The following is a 12908-nucleotide window of genomic DNA, read 5'->3' on the forward strand; positions in this document are numbered from 1 at the left end:
GAAGGAGTTGTGATCCTTTGAACTTTAACTTCAAATGTTGACTTTTTTGGTCAAACCACTGGGAACAAACTTGTGTACTTGGACTTTACTTGAACTTCAAAGCACATGGATGATCACATGAACTCAAAATGAGGTGTCATTGAGTGTCTCTTTATTAATTGCTTAAAGCTTGAGGTAACTTGTTGAAGAAGGCATGGAAATAAACACATGAACCTTTGACTTTTCTTAAGAAGTAAGCAACAAAACTTTGATGTACTCTTGATCAAAATGAGATTGAAAGGTGCTTTAGAACCTTAGAGATCACACATTAAAAGATAACACCTTGAGAATCAATGGTTTTCCACACTTTGACTTGAGGAATCAACACAAACCCTAGCTGAGGAGCCATGCTTGATACTCTTGATGACAAGCCCTACCTTGCACAATAAACTTATGGAAACAAGACATATTTTTTCTATTTTTATTAGTGGTTAGATAAGAAATGAACATGTAAAAAAATAAGGTAAAACACCAAAAAAGAGGTGCTTGACGATCTCTTCAAAAGGAAAAACTCAAAGATGAGAGGGAGAGGGACCAAAAGGTGACCTTGTTTGTATGCAAGGATGCCAATGATATAGGGGATCTTAAGGTTAAAATTGGGGTATGACAGATGCCTCTATTTAAGTTTCTTCAACTTGGAGATATGAAAATTAAAATCTTCGTTTCGACAAGATTGAAGAGACTTAAATACAAAAGACCCAAATTTTGGCCCTAAGATACCACAAGATGCTTATGATATGATATGAATGCAAACAAGGATCCCTGTGGGGGATATAGCGCCACGAGGGACAAAGAAATGCTGGAAAGGAGACTCAAACTCTATATAAGAATAACAATTTCTAAAAGGGAACCCGGCTCGGGACAAACAAAGTGCTGCATGGGAAAAGAAAAGGCTCGGATATAACCATTGTATTGGGAAAGAAACCAATGCACAGTTAGAAAAAAATGATCCAAATGGTTCAACGGGGAAGGACTTGTCAAAGTAAGACTCCACCGATGGAAATGATCAATCAGAGGGGATTCCCATCTTTACTTGGGGGGAGAAATTACCTAACTATCAGCCAAGTGATAACTTAACAAAGGTAATAAGCTCAAAAGGAAAAATTACCAACTATCAGCCAAGTGATAGCTTAACAAAGGTAATAAGTTTAAAAGGAAATATTACCAACTATCAGGCAAGTGATAGCTTAACAAAGGTAACCAACCAAGTGATAGCTTAACAAAGGTAATAAGCTCAAAAGAAAATATTACTAACTATCAGCCGAGTGATAGCTTAATAAAGGTAACCAACCAAAGGTAACATGAAATATTACATAACTATCAGCCAAGTGATAGCTTAATAAAGGTGATAGGCTCAAGGGACCAAATTTCAACCCGGGAATGAACTGGAGAGAAGCGGTCAAAGAGGATTCAACCCAATGAGGAAATAAACTTAATTGGGGATTAATTCCACCCAGATGATGAACTGGAAAGGGAAACTGAATCAAAACCTTAAACGACGATCAGACTCATTGGAGAATTAGAAAGGATAAACTCTTTCTGCTTAAGGTCGACACTCTATTAGAGAGATGACACACACACTTTGCAGGGAGAAAAACACCAGAGAGTGGGGAAGTACCAAGAAATGAAAATGCACAAATAAACATCATGATGTTATGCACATGTGTATGAACGTGTGTATGAATATGCTGACAAAACAGGCATAAAGGGTTAGACCGATAACACAACACAGCCGGATACTCGAGTAATCCCATCAAGGTGGAGATGCTACTAAGGATCTTACTAGAGATTCTACCAAAGAGAAATCCGTAATGAAAGATCCCAAGCACATCAGGAGAGCTAAATCCTGATACCAGGCTAAAAAAATCCTTCTGGAAAGAGAAAAAAGATATTGCTTGGAAACCCAAAGCTTAATCTTTTAGAATCATGAACTCCGTTATGAGGGGGATTTGTCGGGGATAAAGAACATCCGAATAAACTTCGTGTCGAAGACATACTGGCGACCCCAATATGGATTTTGTCATTCCTGAAATCCCTTGCTAGGGAAACTAATATTCTTGGATATATGCAACAAAAGGGGAAAATCCTGTTTTGGGGGACCATTGAGCTCCGCTCTTCAAGATCTTACCATTCTTGAGATTGATGTTAACATTCCTCTCTTATATTCATAAGTCGAGGAAGAATATATATTTTTTTATAAATTTCAAAAACATGATTGTTTATATATCTTTTGTTTCAAAAATTATTATCAAGAATAAAATGAAAATTTGTAAACTAAAACAAGATAAGAACATCAAACAAATGGGCAAAAGGCTCAAATTTTATTGATAGAATGGTAGTACACAAATGGTGTGACTCCATGGATCATTACAAAGTCGAAAAATGGTAAATACATGGAAAGGGATACATTGAAATACAATGACCACTATTCTCCCTAACAACTTTGAATTCCACAATGCTCTAATATTCGGTCGAGGATGACTGAAAGAGAACCTTTGATAGGCATTGTTGCTTCAAATGATCAAGTCTGGCCTGATGTAGCTGCTTTCCATAATCCCTAACTTTTTCCTAGATTGCCCTTTCGGGTTCAATCTCCCAGGATGATTACTTTTTGTTTATGTATCTAATTTTTTTCTGGACCGTCCTTTCGGGTTTTCAATCCACCGAGATGCTCATTTTTGCCTAAGCCGCCCTTTCGGGTTTTCAACATAGAGAGTTGTTCTTTTATTTTTTATGAGCAGTATTTCTTGACTGCATTGGCATTCACAGGATGAGGGAGCTCCTCACCATCCGTATTTGTAAGAATCAATGCACCACCATAGAAAGCTCTATTAACAACATATAGGCCTTCATAATTAGGAGTCCACTTGCCCCTAGAATCAGTGTTGAAAGACAAGATCTTCTTTAGCATGAGGTAACCTTTTATAAATACACGAGGTCAGACCTTTTTGTCAAAATCTTTATTCATTCTCTTTTGATATAATTGGCCATGACACAAAGTCGACATTCTTTTCTCTTGAATCAAATTCAGTTGATCATATCTGTTTTGACACCATTCAACCTCAGACAATTTGGCTTCCATTAAGACTCGCAATGATGGGATCTCAACCTCTAGTAGGAGCACTGCTTCCCTACTGTATACAAGAGAGAAAGGGGTTTCCCTGTTGAAGTGCAGACAGATGTAAGGTACCCATGCAAAGAAAAAATGGAGTATCTCATGCCAATCCTTATACGTCACAACCATCTTCTGGATAATCTTCTTAATATTCTTATTTGCAGCTTCAACAACCCCCATTCATCTTAGGTATGTAAGGAGAAGAGTTGTGGTGTTCAATGTTGAAGTCATAACAAAGCTCTTTCATCATCTTATTCTTCATGTTTGACCCATTATCAGTAATGAACTTACTTGGAACACCATATCGACAAATAATATGATTCTTAATAAATCTGACCACAACCCACTTGGTCACAATATTGAAAGATGTCGCTTCAACCCATTTGGTGAAGTAATCAATAACTACTAAAAGGAAACGATGTACGTTCGAAGATTTGGGTTCAATCATACCAATCATATCGATTCCTCACATAGAGAAATGCCATGAGGATGAAATAACATTGAGAAGTTTCAGAGGCATATGAATCTTATCAACATAAATCTGACATTTATGGCACATCCTCACATATTTACGACAATCACATTCCATTATCAGTCAATAGTAAGTTTCCCTTAACATCTTTTTAGCCATTGCATGTCCATTGGCTTGAGTACCAGAGGATCCTTCATGAACTTCTTGCATTAACATGTTTGCTTCGTATCTATCCACGCATCTGAGCAAGACCATGTCAAAGTTTTTTTTGTATAACACATCTTCATTCAGAAAGAAATTTCTAGCCAGTCTTCTTATCTTTGTTGGATGCCCCAAGCGGGTACTCCTCATTCTGGAGGAAACACATAATATCATGATACAAAGGCTTTTCATCTAAAACTTATTCTACTGCAAATACGTGAGCAGACCTATCGAGGCGCATAATTTTGATACTGGACGCGTCATTCCAACGATTTACCTTATACATAGAAGACAAAGTAGCCAAATCATTTGCCATATGATTCTCTTCACGAGGTATATGATGAAACTCTACTCTATTCAAGAAAGTTAATAACCTCCTTACATAATCTTTGTAAGAAATCAAACGAGGGTGACGAGTTTCCCCTTCTCCTTTGATCTGATTAACCACCAATGATGAATCTCCATATACATCAAGGATCTTAATCCTCAAATCAATAGCTTTTTCAAGGCCCATGGTACAAGCTTCATATTCTGCCAAATTATTCGTACAATCAAACATTAATCTTGCAGTGAAAGTGATATGAGAACCCTTAGGAGTAATAATGATTGCCCTAGTTCCGTAACCACAAGCATTAACAACTCCATCAAACATTAAACCCCATCGGAATCCAGGCTTTGTTCCATCTTCAGGAAATGGTTCATCAGAATCTATAGCTTTTAAGTAAATGAAATTTTCATTAGGGAAGTCAAACTTGATGGATTGATAATCGTCGATTAGATGGTGAGCCAATGATCTGCGAGAATACTTCCTTTAACTGCCTTCTGAGTACTGTACTCAATATTAGACAATAGCATCTGCCAACGAGCAATCCTTCTAGTCAAAGCAGGCTTTTCAAAAATATACTTGATTAGATCCATTTTGGATATCAAGCACATGGTATGATTAATCATATATTGGCGTAGACATTTGGCAACCCAGGCTAGAGCATAACAAGTTTTCTCGAGCATGGAATATCGAGACTCACAATCTGTAAACTTCTTACTCAAGTAATAGATGGCATGCTCCTTTCTACCGGTTTCATCTTGTTGTCTAAACACACAACCCATGGACTCTTTTGACACAATTAAATACATAATCAACGGTCTTCCTTCCACTAGAGGAGACAAGATATGAGGTTCAAGCATATACTCCTAGATGTTGTCAAAATCTTTCTGGAAGTCTTCTGTCTAAATACATCCTCGATCTTTACGAAGAAGCTTGAAGATTGGCCCACACATGGCAATCATGTGAGATATAAACCTGGAGATGTAATTTAGATGCCCGAGAAATCCTCTAACTTGTTTTTCTGTCTTTGGTGTAGGAATCTCTCGAGTAGCTCTGATTTTATCGGGATCTACTTCAATACCTTTTTGGATGACAATGAAACCCAACGACTTTCCTGAACGGACACCAAAAGTACATTTATTAGGATTTAAATAGAGTTTAAACTTCCTCAAATGCTAAAACAACTTCAACAAATACTCGACATGATCTTCTTTAGTCTTTGACTTAGCAATCATATCATCAACATAACCTTCTATCTCTTTGTGCATCATGTCATGGAAAAGGGTAATCACGGATCTTTGGTACGTTTCACCAGCATTCTTTAAACCCAAAGGCATCACTCTATAACATAATGTTCCCCAGGGTGTAATAAATGTTGTATTTTCCATGTCCTTGGGTGCCATCTTGATCTAATTATAACCGGAGAAGCCATCCATAAAGGAGAAGACATTGAAAGTATCTGTATTATCTACCAACATGTCAATGTGTGGCTGGGGAAAATCATCTTTTGGGCTAGCTTTGTTCAAGTCTCTATAATCAACACAAATCCGAACATTACCATCCTTCTTCGGAACATGCACAATGTTGGCCACCCATTTAGGATACTCAGATGTAACAAGGAAACCAACATCAATCTACTTTTGCACCTCCTCTTTGATCTTGACAGTCATATCAAGATGAGTTCTTCTCAACTTCTATTTAACTAGTGGACATTATGGCTTCAATGGTAATTTATACTCCACGATATCAGTATCCAAACCTGGCATATCTTGATAAGACCAAGCAAACACATCCACATATTCTCTAAGAAGCTCTACCATCCTCTTCTTAACATCAATACAAAGAAGTGCCTCAATCTTGACTTCTTTCTTGTTATCTTCAGACCCCAGACTAATCACTTCCAATGGCTCTTTATGAGGATGAATGGTCTTTTCCTCGTGCTCAAGAAAACGAGAAATCTCATCAAGAATCTCTTCAATATCCTCCTCTTCCATTTCGAACACAGGGAATTCAAAGTTGGGAAGAGGTCATAGGGTCATTGTTTTCAATGGGTTTAACAATCAATCTGCACAATGATTTATGCTTTCTTTTTAGAATATGAACAAATAAACGTACATTGTGATGTAGATATAAAAGAAATTATTATCTTGGTTTTTTATGTTACCATTTTTTTCCAGAAAAAGAGAAAAGAGAAAACATAATATGGATAAACGAAATAACATTTTATTAATGATGACAAAATCTGAAACAAAGCCCACGTAGATTCATTTTCACCTTTGGCATATCGAAAGGAGTTTTGAAAATAACCAAAAAACATATTAATTTGACAAGTGAACAACAGAAGGAACATCAACAACAATCCAAATTTGGCATATCAAACCATACGTTACAAAGCTCGACACTTCTTGCTCTTCATCATCTTCCAGGATTACGACAACAAACTGATCTTTGGAATATGTTGGTTCTATGAATTGGCATCAATTTTGGTAAAACTTAGTGTTATCACAAGATGTCACGCTTGTAGTCTTAACATGTGATATCAGCTTTCTGCAGGTTGTTTGATATGGTTCTGCAGGATTTATTCAAGATGTCAGACTCGATGTTACGACATGTGCATACAAAATATTCAGTCTGAATGTTATGTATTTTGTTGTTGCACTTTTCATGCAAGTATATGTGTGCTTATGTGGAGATTGCATGCATTATTCAAGGAGTAATTCTATTTAAAGCCAGACTATTTTGTTTCCCAAAAAGGAATGATTCGCTGCTATTTCTTAGGGAATACGCAATAAATAGAATTAGGGTTTCATGCTGCCCAGGCCCATTTAGAAAGCTTCTATTTAAAGACTATGTAAACCTTGTTTTAGAGACAAGAAACACGAACGGTGAAGTGAGTGAGTATTAGGGTTTTGGTCTTGTGTGCGTTTGTGAATTGTGAGCCATTCATCCATCTTGTTGATGTGTGAATTGGACTGAGTTTTTGAGTTATAATTTGTCCACTCTAAGCTTTGAAGTACGAGTGTATTTGTTTACTTGATTGAAGCTTTTAAGCAAGATCAAGTGCGTGTCCTTGAAGTGTGTCTTCTTTCTTTTTGGTATTTGTTCTAGTATCACTGATGTGATTGAGGGGGAGTGAGTAGGGGCTCATGTCTAAGAGTTCTTAGATAGAAATCACACGGGTAGAGATTAGGTGAAAAGACTGTAACTTGAAGTTGTTTGCTGAGAGTCTTTGAACTAATTCTGTTTAGTGGATTTCCTTCCTGGCTTGGTAGCCCCCAGACGTAGGTATGTTTGCACTGAACTGGGTTAACAATTGCTTGTGTCATTTTTCAATTGTTTCCTGGTTTTTATTCTGTTCATATTTCACTTGTTGTTCAGATATTAGTGTCGTGACATTACCTTCGACATCTCATATCTGATACCAGAATTTCAGAATGTATAAAGCTAGAACTGTGAAACACTTCCTAAATTCGCTTCAAATCTCTTTGGGTTGAAGTAGGCAAAAAGCCCAAACCAGCTCTGTTCTTGTTCTCAGGAAGTTCGACAACTTATCCCCATCTAGAAGATTGACCATTCTACACTTGTTATGCGTCTTTCAAATAAGTCATGGACGCTCCCTTCTTCTTAACAACATTATTATCAACAGAAGGAGCTTGACACGGAGTTCCCACAACTTCCTCGCATCAATGTAGGAAAATGAAGAGAGATGACTCACCAACATGGCCTGCTCGCCACCCACGATCACTAACTTCCCATTCTTCACAAACATTAACTTTTGATGGAGATTTGATATCAATGCCCCAACTTCATGAATCCATGGACGTCCTAAGAGACAACTGTAGGCGGGATGAATGTCCATCACTTGAAAAGTGATCTGAAATAAACACATACCTATCTTCATTGGGAGATCAACTTCCCCAATTAAGGTCTTCCTGGAGCCATCGAAGGCTTTCACAACAACCCTACTAAACCTCATTGGATCACCTTGATGGGAGAGCTTGGGCAGAGTAAACTTGGGCATAACATTCAGAGAAGAGCCAATGTGCATCAGCATATTGGACAAGGAATCTTATTGACAGTTCATAGAGATGTGCTTAGCCAAGTTATGGTTCCTCCCCTGCTCGGTAAATTCTTCATTACTGAAGCTCAGATTGTTACATGCGGTAATATTGGCCAAAATGCCATCAAACTGACCAATTGTTACACCGTGATCCACAAAGGCTTGCTCCAGGACCTTCTGCAAAGCTTCTCGATGTGCTTCTGAATTCATCAGTAAAGATAGGACATATATCTTGGACAGGGTGTGCAATAATTGATCCACCACATTGGATTCACTCCTTTTAATCAATTTTAACACTTCATCCTGATCAGAATTCTTATTCATATTGTTGGATTGGCTAGACTTCACAACAAGAGTTTCCACATGAGTTTTCCTACAGACTAAAGTATCTTCAATTCTTTTAGGAGTCGTAGAAGCAAATACTCGACCACTTCGGGTCATACCACTTTCATCAGCAATGTTCACAACAGAAGAAAGGGAAGGAATATGGACTTCTTTTCCATCTTCCAACATGGTAGCATTGTACTTGTAAGCAACACCTTTATCAGACTCATAGGGTGTAAGACCCGCCAAACGAATGACCAACGGAGAAACAATAGACTCTTGACTATTATATGCAATCAAAACTAGTTCTGGGATATTAAAATGGGGAACTATGACGTTTACCTCATGTCCATCTTCATCCATATCCCTCGTAATCTGAATAAGATTTTGATCAAACATCTCTTGCAAGTCTCTTTTTACCACAACACACCCTCGAGGGTTTCTTGACCTGATGTGGCAAGAAGCATGATCATGCTCATAATAGCTCAACTCACACGATGTTGCGTGCATCTTGACCTAGGATTTTCTGATCAGATTAACATAAAAAACATGGTACTTTCCAAGACACCCTTCAACCAAATTTATAGTTGCACCACCATGTTTAGGAAACAGATTGGCTTGCACATTGGAACCAGAGTCTTTAAAAGACAAAATACCACTTTGCATTAATCTTCTCAACTCAACTTTCAAAGCTAAACAATTCTCAATATCATGACTAGGTACACCTTGATGGAATTCACAATGATGATCAGGTTTATACCACCATGGAAGCTCTTTCGGAACAGCTAGTGGAGTTCTTATTTGCACAAAGTTCTTCTATATCAAAGCATGAAATAATTCCGCATAGGACATCCGAATTGCATCAAATTGTGCAGGTCTCTAGATACGATTATGTTGATGCTATTGATTGGTACGTTGTTGAAAACGTGGTTGATAACTTGGTGCCATTTGAACAAGCGGAGCATGATTAATAACTGAAGGAAATGGCGCCACATGTTGGTGACATTGATTGTTTCTCAGAGATATCCTATGGTTCTCTTGCGAAATAGCGTTAGCATCGTGTTCCTTCTTCCTTGGAAAACCATTCCCATACTGTACTGGTGCATTTGTGACCATCGAGCTATGGATAAACCCGACGTTTCAATTAAAAATCAGAGTCGCCACCGCACTTTTATTATTTTCAAAGGAAAGGGGAAAAGTGTAACACCCCGATAATAATATGATAATTATTTAAATTAAGTTAATAATATATTTATTAATTTAATTAGATAATTGGGTTATTTTATTATTGGAATATTATTATTGGAATAATATATAAGTTGGAAATAAGGAAAAAGAATCCCATTTGGTAAAAAGAGTTTTACGTGAAACAGAGAAGCGGCTGAAAAGTGGAAAGTGGAGAAAGGGCAAAGAGGAAGAGCAAGGGCAAAGGTTGGAGAAGAGAAAAGCTTGGAGCTCAAAGATCTGCCGGATTAATCAGGTAAGGGGGGTTTATCGTCGTTTAATGGGTATTATGGGTTAGCATGTAATGGGTAGTGATAAACCTTGAATTGACCCTAATTGGGATTTGGAATGCTGAGAAATTTTGATGAATAAGTTGTGTGAAAACTGTAATTGAATCGATAATGGTGTGTGTCGTAATTTTCTGGACGTGTAGCTTTTTACGGAATTGGAATCGGAGGTCCGGAAGTCCTCCAACGGCGGAAAATGCGGAGAATTCTGCATTCTGCTTTGTGTTAGCGCAGGAACAGCTTCTGTCTTGCGTTAACCGGTTAACCCAGGGTGTTAACCGGTTAACACTGCTATGTATTTTGAATAATTACTGTTTTGTCTGCGTTAACCGGTTAACCCAGGGTGTTAACCGGTTAACACTGTTGTGATTGCTGAGATATTGCTGTTTGTGTTGCGTTAACCGGTTAACCCAGGGCGTTAACCGGTTAACACTGTTAAGTTTTGGACAGGAAGCGTGTTTGTGCTGCGTTAACCGGTTAACCCAGGGCGTTAACCGGTTAACACTGTTGCAGAGTGGAAAATTGGTGTTTTTAAATGTTGTGTACTTAATTGATGGTTGGCATATGTTGGCGGATGATGAAATAGGGATTTTTTCCCGTTGTTTTGAGTAGTAAGGGTATTAGTAGAGTGTGCTAATACTGTGATTAATTATTTGGCATGATATGGTGTTTGATACATGTGTTGATGATGTATGATGATATGCATAATGTTGTGAATGTATATATCATGCATGTATTTGTGAATGGACTGTTGTATGGCTTAGAGTGTGAGCATATGTCCATTGTGGATTGTTGTTGATGTTGCATTGCTAGATGATTAGCGTGCATAGCATAGCCCTTGGGGTTGTAGCTAATTCCCATGGTGAGGAATTAGTGAGTGAATCATTGTGGATTTGTTGTTGATGTTTGCATGCTAGGTGATTAGTGTGCATAGCATAGCCTTTGGGGCTGTAGCTAATTCCCATGGTGAGGAATTAGTGAGTGAGTCACTAGGTCTCAAATGAGTGGGACTAGTGAGCTTAGTAGCCGTATCTGGATTGATCGGTGAGCTTGAACTATATGTTCAAGAATAGTCGGTACCGCATGTGTGGAGTCTCATTGTATAATGTATGTATGGCGTATAATATGAATGGATGTATTCCAATATTATACGTGTGGTTGTGTTGACATTGAGTATGAATATGAATTTTGTTGGTATTGAGTATGATAATTGGGTTGATGTGCCGTTACTGAATGTGTGATATGATTAGGGTGATTCATGTGTTAAATTACTTAACATGACATGATATTTTATAATGCTTATTATATCGATTGAGGAACTCACCCTTACAACTATTTTTCAGGTAACGAGCAATGAGTTGAGTAGAAGCTAATGCTTGGAGTCTAGTGTAGTCTCCTTAGTGGGTCATGCTCTGATAGATGTAACATCGGGAGGGAACATTTAATTGTGTTGTTGATGATTGTTGAACCAGTTTACATGTAGTATGTTGCATGTTTTGAATGATCGATTTGATCTCTATCCGCTGCGTACTATGCAACTGTTTTATTTGATAAATAATGAGCATGACTAAATATTATGATGAATGGTGCGAAATAATTGTGTGACACCCTTGATTGCATATTACTCTGATTGATATATTGTTATTTTAATTAAGTATTTGGGGTATTTTAGATGGGTGTTACATTAGTGGTATCAGAGCATAGTCGGTCGAGTCGAGTTGTAATTATTCTGTTTCCCTGTACGGGATAGGTGTTGTGTAACCCTATCAGTACTTATTGTTTTAGCTTGTTGGGTTTTCAGAATAGAGATGGCTGGAAGAGGTAGAGACGATGCTGCGATTGTTGAGGCTCTGGGTATGCTAGCTGGAGTACTTGGAGGGAATCCGAATGTTGTAGGCATGGGAGCTGCTCGTCAATTGAGTGAGTTCCAGAAGAACAATCCTCCAATGTTCAAGGGAGCATACGATCCAGATGGTGCTCAGAAGTGGTTGAAGGAGATAGAGAGGATCTTCCGAGTGACGGAGTGTGCCGATAACCAGAAGGTCAGGTTCGGTACGCATATGCTGTCAGAGGAAGCAGATGATTGGTGGGTTGCTACCCGCACTGAGTTGGAAACTGCTGGGAATACTGAGATCACTTGGGCTGTGTTCAGAGAGAGATTCCTGAGGAAGTACTTTCCAGAGGATGTCAGAGGAAAGAAAGAGATAGAGTTCTTAGAATTGAAGCAGGGCAATCGATCTGTTACTGAGTATGCTGCTAAGTTCACAGAGTTGTCAAAGTATTACACTCCCTATAATGAGGCTGCTGGAGAATTTTCGAAATGTGTGAAGTTTGAGAACGGGTTGCGTCCTGAGATCAAGTAGGCTATTGGATATCAGCGGATCAGAGTGTTTTCTGACTTGGTTGACTGTTGCAGGATTTTTGAACAGGATTCCAAAGCCAGAGCAGAGAGCTATCAGCAAAGGGTTGATAGGAAAGGCAAGAATCAAAATGATCGTGGAAAACCGTATGCAGCTGGCAAAGGTTTTCAGAAGCAGAGTGGGATGAAGAGGCCTAGTGGGGGAGACTCTAGTGCCCCTGTTAAGTGTTATAGATGTGGTCGGGCTGGACATCGTGTCCATGAGTGTACCAGTGCTGAGATGAAGTGTTTCAAGTGTGGCAAAGGTGGTCATTTGGCTGCAGAGTGCCGGTTGAAGACTGTAACTTGTTTCAACTGTGGAGAGGTGGGTCATATCAGTCCACAGTATCCTAAGCCGAAGAAAGAGAATCAGTCAGGAGGCAAGGTCTTTGCCTTATCGGGTTCTGAGACTTCTGCAGATGATCGTTTGATCCGAGGTACGTGTTATATTAATGGCTTTCCT

This window comes from Lathyrus oleraceus, chromosome 2 (assembly GCF_024323335.1).
Source record: "Lathyrus oleraceus cultivar Zhongwan6 chromosome 2, CAAS_Psat_ZW6_1.0, whole genome shotgun sequence".
Lineage (NCBI taxonomy): Eukaryota > Viridiplantae > Streptophyta > Magnoliopsida > Fabales > Fabaceae > Lathyrus > Lathyrus oleraceus.